The sequence below is a fragment of the Suncus etruscus genome, chromosome 1 (genome assembly GCF_024139225.1).
Source record: "Suncus etruscus isolate mSunEtr1 chromosome 1, mSunEtr1.pri.cur, whole genome shotgun sequence".
Classification (NCBI taxonomy): Eukaryota; Metazoa; Chordata; class Mammalia; order Eulipotyphla; family Soricidae; genus Suncus; species Suncus etruscus.
In genome coordinates, this window is record NC_064848.1 from 27787043 (window position 1) to 27808435 (window position 21393).

General features: G+C 30.4%; 1 protein-coding gene and 1 non-coding gene across 2 annotated transcripts in view; both read right to left on the reverse strand.

The window, feature by feature from the left end:
• ERBB4 (erb-b2 receptor tyrosine kinase 4) overlaps positions 1-21393 on the reverse strand; it is a 1143943-nt gene that overhangs the window by 539162 nt on the left and 583388 nt on the right. The gene's annotated exons all lie outside the window — the stretch shown is intronic.
• Positions 4718-4821, reverse strand: LOC126027344 (U6 spliceosomal RNA). The gene has a single exon (XR_007502248.1). It is a non-coding gene; the product is annotated as a U6 spliceosomal RNA (small nuclear RNA).

Below are 21393 nucleotides of genomic sequence, written 5' to 3' on the forward strand. Positions count from 1 at the left end.
ACAATATATACATTTGTTAATTGGATCCAGAAGAGATGATTTTTCTTTAAAACAATTAGTAACTGTTGAACCTTTTGTAACATATCTAATTGTCCTTACTTCAGTTTTCTCTTTTAAAAAAATAGTATATCAGAGAAAATTATTAAATAATTTGATACTAAAATTATATACATTATGTATATTCATATACAACTTAGTTTAACTGGTTCATAGTACTAAATTTTTAAAGTAATGTTTTATTATTACTCAGCGATTGATTAACAATTTACTAAATCTCAAAAATAATTTATCATATAATTTAGTATCAGATACAACTTTAATAAGAATGCATTTAATAATGATCAATTTAATAACAGTGTCTTCATTAATATTAAACAGTTGATTATTATTTTTACTGAAGAAATCAGTAAAATATGAATAGTTACCAAACAGACTTTTCCATATCAGATTTAAAGACTTGGTAAACATAAAACAATTAAACAAATCTATTATATATAGTTATATCTTGATCTAGGTATTGTACTCTTTAATATCTCACTTAGTCTTTTGATACTAAAAATCATCAGGACCACACCCAGTGATATTAGGGAAATATTTGACTCCAGTAATTAAATTTTGAGTCTAAAAAATACAAGGCATGTACTCATGACATTTGAGTAGCCTTGTCTTATCATCTGAGTAGCCAACTCTACTCTTTGTATTACCTTTGGAGTTAATGTAAAAATTAATGCATATTTAATAAAAGAACATCATCATGGAAGCAGCATGTTGGTTTCGTGTTTAGAAGAGATTGTATTTTTATTTTAATCAGGATGGAATTAAAATTAGTTTTGAATTTTTTAATAATTCAGATGAGAAATAGCCTTGTGGAAGTAGAAAAATAAAAATATGTCGATTTTGGATGCTTTAAGAATGTAGAAAAGGGAGACTTTATTGGTGAAAGAATTTAAAGTCAATAAAATACATAAAAAGAATGATCCTTAAAGAGCTCAATATTTTTATTTTTAACATTTGGAAGAATATAGGTAGTATTCACAGAACTAGGACAAGTATATTTTAAAAGTATATATAAAATGAAAACTCACAGGCTCTATTTTTAGATTCATTAAACTAATAGTTACACCTGGAATATCTCCTGGCATGGTATTCTAATTATTTATTTGTCTTCACTCTTTAAGTTTCTTTCTGCTGCATCCACTCTCTTCTTATTAATAGGTCTCTCCTGAGTTTCATTTGGGTACATATTGACCTCCTTTAAATATTATTATGATTATACTATTTATTAATGGTAATAGACATATTTTAGGAAGAGATAATAGCACTAATTAATTATTTCCTAAAATACTTTACCTGATCTTCATTCTTGCCACTAAATGTTTATAAAAGCACAGTTTTTCTTCATGTTTGTATACACAAGAGATATTAACACCTATATTGCTTAAATGCACTTATTTTAGAGTCTCTCTCTACTAACAGCTTAGCAGTATATTGACTTTATAGAATGTCTAAGCTTATAAATTCTTAAGCAGCAAAAAAAATTGAATTTATGTTCTGGGGAAAGTTCAAGAATAAATAAATAGATGTGGGAATCTAGATGGTGTCTTAAGTCAGTGATCTGGAGAAAGCTCTGATACCTATCATTTTCTTCAAACAAAAAATCAGTTTTCTCCAACTTAGCAATAAAATAAACAATTAAAAGAATGACTTTGCTCTTGATTTTTTTTCTTTTACTGAATGTCTACAGTCTTGTAGTACATACCAGAACATGTCAAAGCATATATATCCATCCAGCCCTGAGTAGAAAAATAAACTTTTAATTGGCCAAAAGGGCAAGTCACTATATTTTACTATTCAATATTTAACATATATATTCAAATCAGGTCTGTTGCTAAATGCATAATCTATAGGAATAATATGTCTGAATGTCAATGATAAAATGCAGAAGAGACTGCTTATAGAAATATACTTTAAGTGAACTCTGAATGGTTAAGGGAGTTTTATCCTTATAACATTTGTTGGTCCACACAGCTCTCCATAGTTTTGCTCATTATTCATATTCATACATGAATATAATTGAATTGATATTTCTAGGTATTCAAGTTTGGGACCACAAGCTAAAAACAATGCTCTTGGGAGAATCAAACCCTTATCCAAAAAAGTTATTCATCATGATTTATCTTAGATAAATTTATCTTAGATTTATTCATAGATTATGCACATATCAGTCACTGAAATTTTATAGCAAGATCTCATAGCCCAAATTTATGAATATTTCCTTTCTCTCATAGCAGTTACACTGAATCATGACACGAATGTTTTTTGAATCTTCTTTACATATATGGCAAACTACTCTATCCAGGAACACGAGAGTGGGAAGGAATTAGTTCCAGATGGAAGACAAATGAATGTCTTAGTGGGCCATAAAAAGTGAAGAATGACTTGGATGTTTATCTTTATGGGATAAACATTTCACGATATCATGATTACAAGAGATTTTCTATCATCAATTTTTTGTAAAAGATCATTAAATCACCATAACTTTATTTTTGACAATCTTATATATTGACACTATAAACAAAACATGTTTTCATTCTCCTGTGAGTGATGAAACATGTAATTAAGGGCTATTAAATAGATTTTTCATGATCATACTTGTGATTTTAAACCTATTTAGAACATGGCTCACAACAACCAGTTAGGGTAAAATGATCTACACAATTAAATCAAATTAAAGTCATAGCTATTATATATCAAAACATATATAGCAAATGTATGTTAGTAAGCTTTATTGGGTCACAAATCTGAGCAGCAATTGCATCAGGTTGTTTCAAGATTCCTCAAGTCTTTTAAGAAATGTATTACTGGCTTTACTGCAGTATAACAGGCCATAGTGACATTTGATTACATTTGTTTATATTATTGTTTTAGCAAATTATTCTCAACAATAAGTGATAAAATTAAAGGTGATTATTCTTTAAACACGCCACATCAATTCTCTTTTCTACAGAAGTTTTTGGATAATGAAGAACTAAACAAAGATTGAAAAGCATATACTTAAATCTTTACAAAAAAGAAGTATTTCATTTAAACTAATTGAATCAAGAAAACATAATTTTATAGACTGGATAAAAGTATAGATATAAACCAAAAAGGATTTGCCAATGTTTCAATAATTTTTCTGTAACTTCTACTGACCAAAAAAATAGCTAATATAAATTCATACTATTTTAAATAATCAGGTTTTAAGCAAACATCCCAAATGACTTATACTCATAGATCTTTATATTGTTATGGTAGTTTTTCTGTTCTGTATAGCAAAGTAATAGTTCTGTTTAGGGAAAAATAAGTATAAAATATGAATCTTAATTGTTTTTATAAAATATAAATATATTTTGACAAACAAATATCTGAAATGTTAGAAGACTGTTTTAAATGTTTCACCCAGCTATTCTAAGGGTTTACTCCTGGCTCTTAGATCACTTATGGCCGGACTTGAGAAATCAGCATTGCCAACGATTGAACCTGGGTCATTTGCATGCTGGCCAAGACCCTAAGCCACTGTACTAGCTCACCAAACCAACAGTGTAAATCTGATTAAAGTCTGAGCCTTTAATATTATTATTCCATGATTATCATAAGGTCATTACTACATATATGTCTATTTGTCTGGATGTCTATGTGTCTTTCTAGTGTTTGTTCATTAATATTCCATCTAAATTCAAGTTGTTGGAAAAAGATAGAATGATAAACAAGGAGCCAGAGATATAGCACAGTGGTAAGGCATTTGCCTTGCATGCAGCCAACCCAGGACAAACAGTAGTTTGAATCCTGTCTCCCCATCTAGTCACCAGAGGTAGCCAGGAACAATTTCTGAGTGCACAGCCAGAAGTAACTCCTGAGCACTGCCAGGTATGAACCCCCCCAAAATAATGATAAACAAGAAAGTCTTAATTTTTAATTTACTTTCCAAGAGTATATAGACAACTTTCTATGTAATTTGAATTTATTCATCATATGATCTTATGTGATTGACTTGTGGCTAAATTCTGCCTTATAGAATTATGAATTCACCTATTTTTTCCTTTTCTTTTCTTTTTTTTTTTTTTTTTTTTTGATTTTTGGGTCACACCCGGCAGTTCTCAGTGATTACTCCTGGCTCTACACCCAGAAATCACTCCTGGCAGGCTCAGGGGAACAAATGACATTGGGAGGCAGGGATTCGAACCACCGACCTTTTGCATTCAAGGCAAATGCCTTATTTTTCATACTATCTCTCCAGTCCCCAAATTTACCCTTCTTTCTGTGCCCAAATATAATAATAAATTCTATTATTTTTTAAAACTCTTTCCATTATTCTAAGGGAACAGCATGGGTACATAAAACTATATGAGTTTAAAATTATTTCACAAAGGAATAATAAGTCTATATAATCACATATTTTATCATATTCCATGAAAACAATTTTACATAAAATAATTCGACTATATTCTTCTATTATATTCATACTTTCAAAACAAAGTAGCACCAACCAAATTGAAAAATTTCTTGGTAATAATAATTATCTTTGTTTGAGGACATCACAGCCAGCAACATCAATGTTTATATAAAATAGATTTATTTTGTTATAGATTCCTGACTATCTCTTTTCACTAGAATATTACTTTTTAATTTATGTAAGTAAGAGATATTTGTAGCTTGCAAGTATTACTTTTTTTTTTTAAATATGGAACGCTTCACGAATTTGCGTGTCATCCTTGCGCAGGGGCCATGCTAATCTCTGTATCGTTCCAATTTTAGTATATGTGCTGCCGAAGCGAGCATGCTTGCAAGTATTTCTTGCAAGTATTTTGTATTTTATAATGTGCAGTATGATGAAAATGAATGTCAATTTAAAAACTGTTTTAGACATATTTTGATAGTTCAATTCTTATGATGAAATGATACACATTTTCATTAGGTTTCTTTTCAATATTGAGCATGTTAATATTTTGCTAACTATGCTTTATGCCATAACTATGACTTTTTATTAGCCATTTAATATAAAAAGCTTTAAATAATAAATATTATAAATGGGTCCAAAATATTTAAAGACAAATAGTAAAATTTATAGGGAATATTATATATAGTTCATGCTTTTGGTTAAAATCAATGCATGTTTTAAAACAAATATTGGAATGCAATATAATTGTGCCTTTCATATGGAAATACCATATTCAATTAAGAAATACATATTACATATTCCAGTTATCTATCTGATATAATTTATTTATATGGAATCTTTTATTCTTATATGCAACATGAGAAAAGTAAAAATATATTTTTCTTATATCTTCATGAGTGTATAATTTAGAAAATTAAACAAAATGCAAATTTTCTTGTGATAGGACTAAATATTAAATTAGAAAAAGTTTGAAAATATAAAGTTTCAAACTAAACAATATAAAGGAAATACTTTAATAGAATTAGATATAGAAAATTATCATAAAAATAAGTGGATCAATTTAAATCTTTAATACAACCTGATGGATTAATTATACAAAAAAACTTTTGCATTACGAACAAAGAACCACAATGGTAGAGATGGAATTTGTAGCCAAATTTAAAGAAAGATAATGAAACCCAGTGCACCAAAGGGGGAAAAATAGAAATAAGAATAACAAATCTGGAAGAAAGCCAAAGTGTAAATGCAAAAAATATATAAAATTACATGGTATAGTGGAGCTATAAATTATGTGAATGAGATTTTCTACATATCATATGTAATTTAAGTTATGAAAATCAAAATGTATGACTTTCCTATAAAATATTATATCATGAACCTACATGCAATAAATGTATAAATGAATGTATATATCCATAATGTAATCATGTTAAAACTTATAAAGTATGATAGATCTAATCTTGCTTACCAATAAAAGGTAGTAAAGAGAATTAGCTTGGCCATCTGTTAAATTATTGTTTAAGTTTTTCTTTAATGTTATTAAACATGCAATATGTATTCTACATCACAATTATATGCATTTCTTTTAGAGTAAGTAATTCAACAGAAATGTTTAAGTTATTTTTAACATGCAATAATTATTTCAAGAACTTTAAAGTAAAAATTAAATCCACAAAAATTAATTTTATTTAGATGCATATGTCTAAAACATAAGAACTAAATCAATGATACTAACTAGTATTAGTAATCTTGAATATAATTTAATACATGTAAATAACATTTGAAGTTTTTATACTAATAACTTAAACCTTATTAAAAACCTTATTTAAATATTTACACTATTTAAATATTAATTCATTAATTTAAGTGACTTGACTTTTAAAAATATTTCCTAAAGAAATTATGCATATAATATTTAATAGTAAAATTAATTTATGTTGCACAGGTCGCATCTGTAATTTCACTTTTCAACTATTAAAATGTAATCAAATTTAAATATTATTTTTATAAGCTACCAGATTAAAATACCTAGTAGTTGCATTTTAATTAGTGAAAATAAGCAAGGAATATTCCTTTAAATTAAATTACATAGGTTTTATATAAATAGACTATAATGCTCAACATATTAGAATGCTTTGTATAAAGTTAAAATCAATAGTTGGGGTCTAGATTTGATCCCTGCTTTTTATGGTCCCTGAGTAACACTAGGAGTATTCCTTGAGCATAGAGCCAATAATAAGATCTGATCACACCTGATGTGTCTGAAAGTTTCCAAAATGTGATTTTTCAGTCTAGTAATTTGTTAAAATATTTGAAGCTGACTTAAATTAAATATTAATACATGGGGCCGGAGAGATAGCATGGAGGTAGGGCATTTGCCTTGCATGCAGAAGGATGATGGTTCAAATCCTGGCATCCCATAAGGTCCCCTGAGCCTGCCAGGAGGAATTTATGAGCATAGAGCCAAGAGTAACCCCTGAGCGTTGCCGGGTGTGACCCAAAAACCAAAAATAAATAAATAAATAAATATTAATACAATTACATAAACTAAGATTTGAATATTAAAATACACAAATGCAAAAGCATTCTTTATCATATATTTCTTAGATATGTCCATTTTTAAGCCACTTTTTCTTTAAAAATATTTATTCAATATTAAAATGCCTATTCAAATTTTTGTTTGTTCTGAGGCAACACCCATGGTTGGTCAGGGTTTGCTCTGTGCTCAGGGATTACTTCTGGTGGTCCTCTGGAGACCATATAGGAAAAAGGGGATTGAATCTGCATCATCTATGTGTAATGCAAAAGTGCTAATCACTGTACTACCTTTCTAGTACCTCTGCAAAATTTTACTTAAATGAATATGATAAATAAAAAGACATGTTTAAGAATGTTCAAAAAATTGAAAATACATATTCTTCTGTTTTTTGTTTTTGTTTTTGGTTTTGGTTTTTGGGGCTACACCCATTTGATGCTCAGGGGTTACTCCTGGCTAAGCACTCAGAAATTGCCCCTGGCTTGGGGGGACCATATAGGAACCGCGGTCCTTCCTTGGCTAGCGCTTGCAAGGCAGACACCTTAACTCTAGCGCCACTTCACTGGACCCAAGAAATACATATTCTTCTGCTGAGATTATTTACAAGGTACCTGTTGTATAGTTCATAATACTAAAATAAACCCTGGTTGTTCAATGACTAGTTATCTCTATAATGCATTAGATATTATGTGTTATTTTTCCAGACTCATTTATAATTTTTTAAAAATTATAAATTTACCAAATTGTGACTTGAAGATTAACAGTAAAATGGTGTAAAATAAAATCGTTTGTCAAATTTAATGTCAAGTTTGTTGTGATGGTGCTAAGATCATCTATGCATTTTATCAGAAAAAGATCAAGACCTCTATACCTTCAATCAAAAAAATCTTAATATCAAAATTATAAAACTGAGTTAAATGTTTTTAGAAGATTTGATGCTTGTTTGTAATTTATTTTCATAGAAAAACTGAATTTTACATATATTATTAAAATATGATTTTCCTATTCCATTTGAAAGATACTTTTTTTCATTTATCATTTTCCAATCATAAGAAAACTTGTAAGAAGAGCTCTATGGTCAGAAATACACTACAAGAAGTAGGGCATTTACTTGCCTTGATGGATCAGATCATATTAGAATCCCTGGCATGGTGAATAGTGCCTTCAGCAGTACTTTTTCCTGAGCAAGAATATATGAGTATGTCCTGAACACAGCTGGGTGTGACCCCAAAATGAAAAAGAAGAAAGAATAAAAAGAGAACTCTAGATGACTCTGTGAGCTTTAAGATCTAGAGTTAAGATTCTGTTTTTCATTTGACAATCCCAAGGAAACAATGTGCTCAATAGTCTATGGGCAAATCTTTTTAAAATTTCAAACCAAAGAAAATAGTTAGACTGGGGAGTAAATGACAATAAAACATTAATGAATCATCATACTTAAAACTGCCTCATCTATTAAGAGTGGAAACTAAAGAAATTCTTATTTCTATTTTTAAAGTAATCCATCTTCCATTTCCACTCTCGTGTCACACAACTCCAAGACATAGAAACAGTGATTAAAAAAACGTAATAAAGACCACATATTTTCCTCTCACACTCCACATATAATGAAAAGAATATGATGCCTCTTGTTAGAATAGGAACAGATTTCTCTTTCTGCAGCCTCAAGGCAAAGCATCCCCCAACCACACCCAAAATCCTCTGCTGTATAGAATTAACCCAGCTCCACAATTGAATCTCCTCAGGCTCCCAATTCACCAAATCTTTCTAGCAGAACTTGATGCTTTCATGGCAGCATGAAAGGCTACATTTCATAGTTTTTCAGCCCAGTAGGATCACAGTAAACCTGATTGAAAACTTATATAGCAGACAAAAAAGCTTGATGTACAAACACACAATATTCAACAAGTACCATCCGGCCCAGTAAATCTCTGACAATGACTTTAGAAAAATGGTTGCCACATATAGCAGTTATTGAAAATTGGACTTTATTGATTTATTTTTGATAATTTCATTTGTTTGTGTTGAACAAGCAATATGAAGAATTTTATGCTCAGTTAGGAAACAGGCTTGAATGATGGGTGGGAAACAGAGGACATTGGTGGAGGGTAGGCTACATTAGTTGGTGGGATTGTTGTTGAAACATTGAATGGCAAAAATGACTATATTATAAAGAAATTGGTAAATGAATCATGGAGTTATAATAAAACATTTGAAGGCATATTCATTTCATTTATAAAAAAAATTTCTAGGGTCCAGAGTGATAGCACACTTGGTAGTCTTGCTTGTGGCAGATCCAAGTTCTATCCCTGTTGTCCCAATATAGTCCCCAAACTTTTCAAGAATAATTTCTGAGTGCAGAACCAGAGTAAGGTTTGAGGGTCTCCAGATATAGCCCAAAACAAAACAAAGAAATAAAGAAAAAAATGATAAAGAAAACAATTAAGTTTTAGAAATGAGGTTTAAAATATAATAATAATTTAATTATGTATGATGATTATTCATTATTGTAGATGCATGTAATATACAAAATATTGAATTATTATGTTGTGTACAGAAACATTCATGCTCGTAGAATTTACTTAGAATTCAAATTTACTATAAAGAATTGTGCAGAATTATTTACTCATTCTTGAGTAAAATGAGTCCATTTGAATTAATAGTTTTGTGTATGTTAAGCAGACAGTCTCATTCTATATTTCAATGTCCTTATCTGTAAATTTGACTACCAAAAATGACTTAAGCTTTTGAATTAGATTCAATTTGTCCCATAAATAATTAAACTAGTTTAAAAATATTTATATTATAAAGAATAATAATTTTATTTATTTTATTATAGTTTAATTGTAATATGAAAAATAAGCCATATGATATAATATGTATAGTCTTACACTTTATTAAGTTAAAAATTAGCTTAAAATAAAAGTCAACTAAAAGCAGAAAATGGATTATTATGTTAATGAGTTAGACATAGTAGTCACTTAACATAAAGTAAATTCAATAAATAAATGGGTCAAAGAAATAGAAATAATTATCAAAAATACAAAAAATGCAGAGATTTTATTCAAGCCCAGCTGAGCATTTATCCTGTGAGGTTCCTGAAATGAAATAGTTTGAAATGATCACTAATTACAGAAAATGGTCATATATTCATTCCTTTTAAAAGTACACAGTATTAAGACTATACCAGGTGCAAAATAGAAGTGATTAATTTTCAGATTCTAAAGCTGAAAAGTTTTTTTTTTTTATCATTCCATTTTCAGGCATGATCTGTGATGAACAGATCCAACAAAATAACAGGAATAGGGCCAAGAAGACAGTTCAAAATGTAGATGGATTTTCTTATGTTGCAAAAATATTTAATGGTTTTTTTAGCAAATCCACTGATCATAATCCTAGAAAATAATTGCCATTCTGTAAAATTTTCTCAAGGAATACACAATACCAACAATGGTTGTAGGTATGAATGATACTATTTTAAAGACCTCTATGAGTATATGTATTATAAATTATAACTATTTTAAGCTTTTTTCTTTTTTTGGTTTTTGGGCCACACCCTGTGACGCTCAGGGGTTACTCCTGACTATGCGCTCAGAAGTTGCTCCTGGCTTCTTGGGGGACCATATGGGATGCCGGGGGGATCGAACCGCGGTCCGTCCTAGGCTAGCGCAGGCAAGGCAGGCACCTTACCTCCAGCGCCACTTCCCGGCCCCTTAAGCTTTTTTTCTAACTTAGCAAGTTAGCATCCTGTTACTTAAAAACTAAATATAGTAAAGCATACTGTAATTTTAAAGGCTTAACTGAATATAATTGTTAACATAAAAGTGTCATTTTATTTCATTTACAGGCAGTTTTAAAATATAGTATGTAATCAAAGATGCCGTAGGTCCAAAAGTTCTTTCTAATTTTTTCAAATCAGATAATTAATAAGTATTTTATATGCCTTGTTAATAGTTTAAATATGAAAATCAATATCATCTTTACTGAATAGTCTCATTTTATTCTTAAAATTTAACCAAAGTGTATATCTCATCTTTTATAGACAACATGATAGACCTAACAAAAATATCTACTAATATAATGAAATGCTAAAAGATGGTACATTCCCTATGAATTATTTATCACTATCAATTAATCAAATACTTCTGTAATTAAAGTCTTTAAAACCCACCAACTTTTTATGACAATGCTGTCACATTTCAATTTTGAACAAAACATTGTAAAATGAGGCCATTATTAGTATATACCAAATCCTTCATTTGATCATGGTAAGCATATTTTGTTCTCTTGGAAAACAAAATGCCAGTAGCAGCCATTAGAAAGCCATTGATATTTTTTACAATATGCTGGTTATAATTTTGAAATGACTCAAGCCTATGAGCATTGTTAAGCCTACAAAACTCTTTTGTTTGCCTTTTTTCTGGGTGATATGTAATTAAAGAGTCTTGATTATTACCTTATACATAAATCCCTTGAACTTATAGAATAGGATTCATTATAGAGCACAGAACTACCTAAAATATATATATGTTAAATTGTTTCTTAATGATAAAATGAGTAAAATTACAGTCTAAAATAAGTGCAATCATATGTTTAAGAACAAATCAATAAGACATTTAAATATAATTATGCTTTTAAAAACCATTTCTTTAAGATTGATTCTGAAGAAGAGAAGTTAAATGTGGTATAAAACAGTTTTTGATGTTCCTCATAATTGATTTCATTAAACACTAACAATTCTCATCTATTAACTATATAGATTCCTTTGTTTCAATTATCAGGTAGCTCTTTAATTTTAATTTCATTTGCATCACAAATTCCATCTTTCATCTCTTGTCTTTTCTTTGTCCCCTCTCTTGTCTTTAATAATTATGTACCTGAGGCAACATTTCCTTTTACTGGGTACATGCTCTGTAAAAATAAGAATATAGATAGCTAGATCTGAGTTAGAACAGGAATCTGAAAATAAGACCTGAATATAGGAAGACAATAAAACTTGTTTTTAAGCTTGAAAAATGTAAATGGAATATTATGCAGCCATCAGAAGAGATGAAGTCATGAAATTTTCCTATACATGGGTGGACATGGAAACTATTATGCTGAGTGAAATAAGTCAAAGGGAGAAAGACACAGAAAAGTCTTACTCATCTATAGAAATTAAGAAAAATAAAAGACATTAATATAATTAAACTCAGTGACAATAGAGATGAGAGCTGAAAGGATCGACTCACAGCAAAAATATAGAATTCTTTCTTTAAATTAAAAATGAATACATCCATTAAATAAAAGGGGGGAGTGGAGCTACAGCACAATGGTAAGGCATTTGCCTTGCATGCCGCCACCACAGGATGAAGCATGGTTTGAATCCTGGCATCCCATATGCTCCCCTGAGCCTGCCAGGAGCTACTTCTGAGCACAGAGCCAAGAGTAATGCATTAGCACTGGGTGTTACCCAAACGTTTAAAGCCCCCACAAAAACCCAAACAAACAAACAAAAAAGCCAGAACAATAGTACAGTATTTAGGCACTTGCTTTGCACGTGATTGATTCAGGTTAGATATAAGGCATTGATCTGCACCAATACCACGAGTAAGCCCTTAGCATCTCCAAATATGATTCCCAAAAATAACTATTTAAATAAACAATAAAATATTAGAAAAGAATATAGATTATGAATAAAAGCCAATGGAAAATTTACAATGAATAATTAGTTTCTATGTTAGTAGAGATACAATGATCAGAAAACATTTCTTTGGTGTCATAAATCTAAAAAGAAAAAATAGCTCATAAACAGATATAGGAGAAAAATAAACAGTTGTCATCTATCAATTACCTCATTATGTTTAAAGTATACAATTTTTATGATTTTAAAATAGCTGAACAAAAGTGATAATTATAATTAATTTTAACCAGATGGCAGTTGTAGTTACACAATAACTCTCTGCACATGTGTAAACTTGCTTATTATCTCTGATGGCCAAAGACATACTTGATGTTCCGATGTTTTATCATACAAAATAATTTTAATAAAAAAATAAGAGTTAGGGCCCGGAGAGATAGCACAGCGGTGTTTGCCTTGCAAGCAGCAGATCCAGGACCTAAGGTGGTTGGTTCGAATCCCGGTGTCCCATATGGTCCCCCGTGCCTGCCAGGAGCTATTTCTGAGCAGACAGCCAGGAGTAACCCCTGAGCACCGCCGGGTGTGGCAAAAAAAAAAAAAAATAAGAGTTAGTAAGAATTAGTTGCACTAAGAGACTGCAGTAATGCTATCGCTATCTGATCTAATCAAGAAATAAGAATTAAATTAATAGATTGATTATAAACATTGTAGATACATATCCCTGTCCTGGATTTGAGCTTTTAATTACCAATAATATTGATGGTATTGATAATAAAACCATATGGTTGAAAAGTTACTGCAAGCTAGATTATCAATGAGTAGATACTTTAGAACTATCTTAAGAAATTTTGTTTATTTATTTATTTATTTATTTATTTGTTTTTTGGGCCACACCCAGTGATACTCAGGGGTTACTCCTGGCTATGCTCTCAGAAATCACTCCTAGCTTGGGGGACCATATGGGATGTGGGGGAATTCGACTGCCTTCTATTCTAGGTTAGCACATGCATGGCAAATACCATACCGCTTGCACACCCTCCTTTGGAGCTTCAGCTGCCCTCCCTAAAATCTGTGTCCCAAGAGCTAGACCACACAGATGAACCTGCACTGTACTCCACAGTTTCCAATCCCACAAAGGAACCAAGTCAGGGCCAAACTAACTGTGTAATGGCCCCATGTTTTTCTTCAGCAATCTCATTAGAAGCTTGAGTTTTAATCTGCACAGATGAACTAATCTACCATGGACTAAGTCAGGACACCACTCACTGTGACACCTCCATGTTTTTCTCCAGAAATTCCATCTTTGTGTATATTCTAATAAGTATATGACTTGTTTATATAAACTTTAATTATGATGTAAATTTTTGTCAGTTTAATATAAAATTATTCTATCACCTTTTTAATATAAAAACAATGCTGATATATGTATAATATATATCACAAATATCCCATACAGATACTTTTTATTTTTAAAATAAAAAAATTCTAGTGATTGATATTAATAATACAAAAATAATAATAAGAATAATACAATGAATATAATATGTACAATATATTATATTTGTATTATTTGTAATTATTATTTGTAAAATATGTATTACAAATATATTACAAATAATAATGATTTTTAATAATTACAAGTAATTGTAATTATTGTAGAAATAATTGTACAAATGATTACAAATAATGATTACAAATAATACTTATAAATGATTATTTGTAATCTATAATGTTATAAGTATGTATAATAACTAAAAGTATCTATATTATAATTTAGCAATTTGAAGAAATATAAATTACATTTTAATTAGAATATAAACATAAAAGTAATCACACCAAAGCAACTGATAAAGCATTTGTTTTTACCTCTGGTCACTGAGATAATGAAATCATCTCATTTATTGCTGTATGTATATAAATAATGATATTCTAAAGTAAATAGAAGCAATGATCAGGCTCTCACATCAATTAAATGCTTTCAACCAAAAAAGCTTATAAAATCGTATAAGTTTTAGTCGTATGAAACAAGAATACAGAGCATGGAAAATAAAGCCACTAACCAGAAACTAAAACAGCTATGCTCTTCATGTATCTCTGTCACTTTAGAAAGTAATTTTTTCTTTGTAATCTTCAGTAAGGCATGTTTTTTTTATTTGCTTATTTGTTTGTATAGTTTGTTGTTTATTTTTCACATCTGTTAATTAATATCTTCCATCTCATAAAGATTATACAAAAAACCTTATGAAATGCTAAATTGGTGTAATTTGGGAAGAATATAATAATGCCTTAATTATGTATGTAGAAATTATACAGGAAATATACAGAAAATATTTCTGTTTCAATGTTTGAACCATTAAATATTATATATATATTAATACATATGTGGCACTCATTTATCACTTAAATTTAAGTCACTCAAAAAAGGGAAAATTTTAAGTATTTTCTTTCTTCACCACATTTACAGAGGTCTGCTCAGAAGCAATACCACTTAACAGGGATAACCCACTAAGTATATTCATACATCCCAGCAATATAGAGAAGGATTCACTGAGGCCAGGCACTGATAATTTGTTAAACTCTGGGAGACATTTGTATGAATGTAAAAAAAAAAATGTTAAATTTCATGACCCAAACTTCTGTCTGTTTAAGTATATTGTTGAAGTTTCTCTGAGAATAATCATTGTAACCTTTTAGAAAGGGTAGGCTTGTTCACTGCAGACTCAACCCCTCCACCACCCACCCCAAAGAACAAAACTACCATTGTTATGTGGAGAAGCATGAAAACTAGAAACTGCACCTGTTTGTTCACTGTTATCAAATGCAGGCCTTGGGGTATCCCAAGTAAGAGAGAGTCACACTTCTAAACCACAGAGCAACAAAAACCTTCTGTAAAGGTCTTTTGTGTGCAACAGCAGTTGAGAGGCATGTTTATTCCTGGGAGGGAAAAATAACCAGCTTCTATTAAGCTTCCCCTTAAACATCAGCTTTGGTAAGAGATTAAAAAATGGAAAATTTATGACAAGAAAATTATATTACATGACATCAAATTTTTATGTCTTCTAACAAATAGATGACACAAAATAAATAGAAAATCTATTATATTTTTAATTTTAAAAATAATTAACTTTATATGGAATTTTTAAAAGATATTGAATGCAATGCTTTTTCTAGTCTTTTACACAAATAATTGCTATAAATTTAGGATTTAGGAACCTAACTTTAACCTATAATTTAGGATAAGAGAAGGAAAATTTATTTCCTGTTAGAGAATAAAACAGCAAACTTCCTAACTGTGTAAAAAGAAACTCACAAAACATAAAGAAATATAAAACTAAAATGTCACAATATATAGTCAGAACCAGAACCACTTTTTTCTTTCTGCTTTCTTGAGTTCATACAGTTTGTGTTCTCAAATTCTGGGTATGTGATTTCACTAGTCCTGGCTATTGAGAGTGACAGCAATTTCTGAAGATACACATACCCAATCTGAAAATTTATCTTTAGAATGAACATGTGTAAATTTTTTGGTGTGTGTTTGGCATAATAGAATAATAGACGTGTGTGGGTGAAATCAAAAGATACAGATGGGAAAAAAGAAGATACACAAACAGGAAAATCCTAATAATATATTTCACTTGTAATTTAATATTTCTCCTAATAGAATATTTCAAAAAAATGCATGTTATTTTAAAGTAGAAAAATAATAATAAAAAGAAAATCAGAGGATTTTTGCAAGACAGACCCTACAGCAATTTGAAAACATCAAATAAAACCCCTCCAGCATGTTCTCCCTACTAGATGCCTTTGTACATTTATTTCAGCCCTTGGGCACAATTCCCAAGACACATGGAAGGTTTCAATGCCATATAGATAATATAAACACATAAAGATCACTCATTTGCTATTCTGCCTACTGACTTCCATTTACTTAATACAAAATTAATTTTATAGAAAAAATTATTGACAGCCAATAATACATCAGTGATTAGGTAAGTAGGATTATAATAGTTTGATTACACATTTATATTTTAGTAATGGTTTGAGTTATAGTTAGAAGCAACATATGCACAAATTAATATGTTTATATATGTGTTGTATACATACAGATATATATTTTAATGATATGGAGAATGGTAAATACATATGTAATCATCACCCCTTATAGATATAGTAACACTTATATAGTAACACATCTACAGTCTCCTTTTCCATTTAACCACCCACTTTTCTTTATGTGGTGCTTTTTATCCTTTCGATTCTAAGCCTGTGTATGTTTTTCTGTTTTATGTATAACATTTCTCTTCACTCACAAAATTTAGTGCGAAAACAAAAACACATGCATAATTAATAGATATGCTTCCAAGATATATCAAGAGTCACATTTGCCTGTTTTATATCAAAAAACACATGGTCTTGTATGTATCTGTCTGACTTCAAAGTTGTATTATTACTTTTACAGTTTACGTCTATGCAATCAAATATCTAAACATTTGTTTACTCTACCTGAATTATAAGTTAAAGGAATATACACAAATAAAAATGAATCTATCAATAAATGTGAAATGGCACAAATAAGTTTCTCCTAAGCCTTAAACTTTGGTGTAAAGATCCTACATTTATAATGCAACCCCCATGCTTCTAATGGCTACTGACTTTAGGAATCAAGCTGTCTCTCTGCAGGTGTCTCACATCGCTACTGTTTTGACAGCACATAGTTCACTTTTTTCACACACTGACAGAGAGACCCAGTGGTGCAATAGCAATTGAGCTACCAGAAACTCTATCAGCACTAGCTTGCCCTTTCTTTAGAAGTTCAAGTTCTCAAGGAAACAGGAGGGAGGTGACTTAATTAATTTTTAAAACCCCAGAAACTATCTTTTAAAAGTTGATGTCAGCTATTTAAAATAAGTCATCAAAATATCCTTCGATTTAATTAGTTAGAAGTTATACAGTGCATTACATCTGCTTATAGAGATCTAAATATGAACTAGCAAGCCATCCAAATTCCATTATATTTTTGTGTAATAAAGATCTGAAATAAAACAATGATTAATGAGTTTTAGATACAGTATAAAAGTAACCTCTGGGGAAACAAATTCTTAGTTGAATTGGTGGGTCTGCTCAGCAGGGACATTTGAATACTTTTGAGAGGAACTGAGAAATTAAGAAATAAACAGCAATGAATAGGATTTTCTTGGCACCACTGGGAAAACTTGGATTAGACTCAGCATTTAAAACCAACTAATTTGGCTTTGTGGCTCAGTTCTTGTTCTTTTCTTTTCCTTTCTAAAATCATTCTAAGGTTTTTCTGTGTTTTTATTATTAATTTGTTCACATGTTTATTTTCTTAAACTCTGGTAGCTTTAGCAGGAAAGTAAGATAATTTATTAAAATAATAATGGGTTTATCCAAAAAGATAATAGTTAAGTGTACAAGTGTGTAAATACTATTACTTCACCATGTTGTTATTACTATACCACAGTAAGTACTGATTGAACAATTAAACACTAACGGAAGTCAATAGATATTCATAGACCATTGTATTTCCATTGAAGTGTTTTAGTTCTGAAGTGCTAGAGAGAAAAAATGTTTTTAGTTTAATTTTGTGCTGATTGCTCACAGAAATGAATGAATATTGTAAAGAATATGACTAACATTTTCAGGAAGGCAGGTAATAGATTAATATTTTCAGATAATAAAAACCCTTTTTGAATATAATTTTTATTTTTATCATAGTGGCTTACATATTGTTGATAATAATATTTTAGGTACATATTTACATAAAATCAGGGGGATTCCCATCGCCGATTTGTCCTCCCTCCACCTCTGTTCTCGTCCTACCTCCCATATCCTCCTCCCTCACCCCCGGGGCTTCTAGAATATGTGGTCCCTTCTGTACCTAGCATACTACTTAGTAGTCTTACACCTGTTTGGTCTTGGTATCTCCCTTATTTCGCCCTCTAACTGGGAGGCAGGACTAAATAGTTCAAGTTATGTGTAAAAACCCTTTTTATCTCGGGCAGGAGAGATAACATGGAGGTAAGGCATCCCATATAGTCACCCGAGCCTGTCAGGAACGATTTCTGAGCGTAGAGCCAGGAGTAACCCCTGAGAGCTGCCAGGTGTGTGACCCCAAAACAAACAAACAAAAAAAAACAACCTTTTATCTCAAAATTAGGAACTAAATAAAATAATTATTTAAAGATTTATCGAAAGTATACAATATGGAGTAAAAGATGAATAGCTGTTAGAGAGATCATGCTTTAACAAAAGCTGTTACATAGATATATCAATTAAAAACATTTCATTGACACTTTGTACAGATAAACTGCAAAATGATAACTTGTAAATAAAAGTATCTATTAAAAACTCTATAAAGAAAAAAGAACTCTATAAAGGGTAATGAAGACAGTAACAAACATATACTTATGTAATCAGACAGCTAAAAAGTTTTATGGACATTTTAAATTAGTTATCACTTTGCTGGAGAAAACTGAAGTACAGGACCTATGTGGTTTTGACATTTTCCTTGTAATAATACAAATTAATTAGGTTCAAAAATCAGCTTCCATAATTTTATGCAACAAGAAATCATATTGGAAGTATTATTTCATAATATAGGACATAATTTCTTATCAGGAATAATGCAACTTAAACTTTTATGACTCATAATCCCTTTCACCTGAGTAATTCTTACATGGTTCCTAGATATGAAGGTACATAAAATAGATGAATAAATGTTACTGATAATAAGTCATAAATTTTTATAAATATTTTTTTAAAAGTTATGCTGTTTAAATAAAGATATTATTTTAAAAAGGTATGTAACCCCATATTGGGGTATGACCAACATTTTTAAAAAGAATCTAGAATATATTGGTAAAACTTAAAATAAAAAAAATAATCATGAAATATTTTATTTTTACATCAACAATTTTTTAATCAAGCCCAACTCTGGTCTTGAAGTATGCCCAAGGCTGCACCCTCACAAACCACCTAAGAAAGGCCCTTTGAGGTCACCAAAGACAGAGCATTTAGGCCACTCAACATAACTCAATCCAGACAGCAGAAATCAGCACCATTTCATGATGCAGTACTTATTGATGCAGCTTAAATATCATTTACACCCTCAGTAGAGGTCCACCAGATTTTCCAAGTAATATCAAAAATGCTGATTGAAAGAGAAAGATTAGTAGTGGATGAAGATTGTAATCCTGAAGACTCAATAAGTATTATCCAACTATCTAATATCATTAAAAATGAAATGTGGAAATGTTTAATGAGCTTAAAGCAGATATGGAACAGAAAGCCCCAAAAATACTCACACATACGAGATATGAAAGTAGAAGTGATAAAAATTTAAACAGAAATTACAGAACTGAAAAACTTCTTAGACTAAATGAAGATCTCACTGGAAGCCTTACCAGCAGAGTATCAGTTGCTGAAGACAAAATCAATGAGCTTCAATTTAAGTTACAGAAAACATTAAGACAAAGCAAAAGATGAAAAAAGCCTAAAAACAAACAGCAGACAAGAGAATTTTGGGATGTATTTAAGATCCCAATAAGTAGTTAAGATCATTAAGGTCCCAGAGGGCCAAAAAGGCAACCCTGATGAAAAAAAGCAACAGTCAAAGACATTATTGCTGAGCAATTCCCAGAATAGGAGAGTGCATGCACCCAATCCAGGAGTGCAAAATAGTGTCACCTGAAAGAAATTTAAATACAAATACTCCAAGATACCTAATAATAAGAATAGGTCCACATAATTACCTTCACCACACAACGTAACAACTGGAAAATGAAAAACAAAAGGAGCCAAATATAATCAATAGGAAGGTAAAAATAAAGCTTAAAGCAAAAATTAGTCAACTTATATTCAAAACGGGAAAAAAATAGTCCAAAAGATCAAAGAAACCAAGTGCTGATTCTTTGAAAATATAAGCAAGATAGATAAAATACTAGTAAGACTCACAATAAAAGAGAGAACCCTAATAAACTGAATCAAAATGAAAGTGAGGACTTCATAACAGATAGCACAGATATTTGAAAGTTTATCAGAGACTACTTTGGGGATATGGATATGACAAAACAAAAGAACTTAGAAGAAATGAATAAATTCTTGGAATCCTTTAACTTTCCAAGTCTGAACCAAGAAGATCTCAACATTTCTGTCACTTTAGAAAAAGTTCAAACAATAATCAAAAGTCTCTCCAAAAACAAAAGTCCATGTGCAGATGGATCACTAGTGAGTTCTTTCAAACTTTTACAGAAAACATACTGCAAATTGTTTTCAGGCGTTTTTCAGGAAATTGAAGAAACAGAAACATACCCAAACAGTTTGTATAAAACAAATATCAGCTGATAACCGTAGCAGAGAAAGACACCACAAAAGTAAGAATATAGGCCAAAGTTCCTGATGGATACATGCAAATATTCTTAGCAAATAATAGCAAAAAAGAATCCAATAACTCACTAAAAGATCGCGCAACATGACCAAGTTGGAGTCATACAAGGAATTAATAGTGATTTAATAAATGAGAGTTAACTAACAATACATAAGAATAAATAAAAAAATTATATGCTCATATAAATAGTGAGGTTAAACACAGAAGCAAATTCAAATGGGGGAAATCTGCTGTAAATTTTAAGGATAGTCCTTTGTATATAATTTCCTTTTAAATCTTGCTGCTTTGGGACCGGAGGAATGGGGCAAGCAGTAAGGCGTCTGCCTTGCTGTGCTAGCCTAGGACGGACCCGGTTCAATCCCGTGGTATTCAATAGAAAATTTGCCATT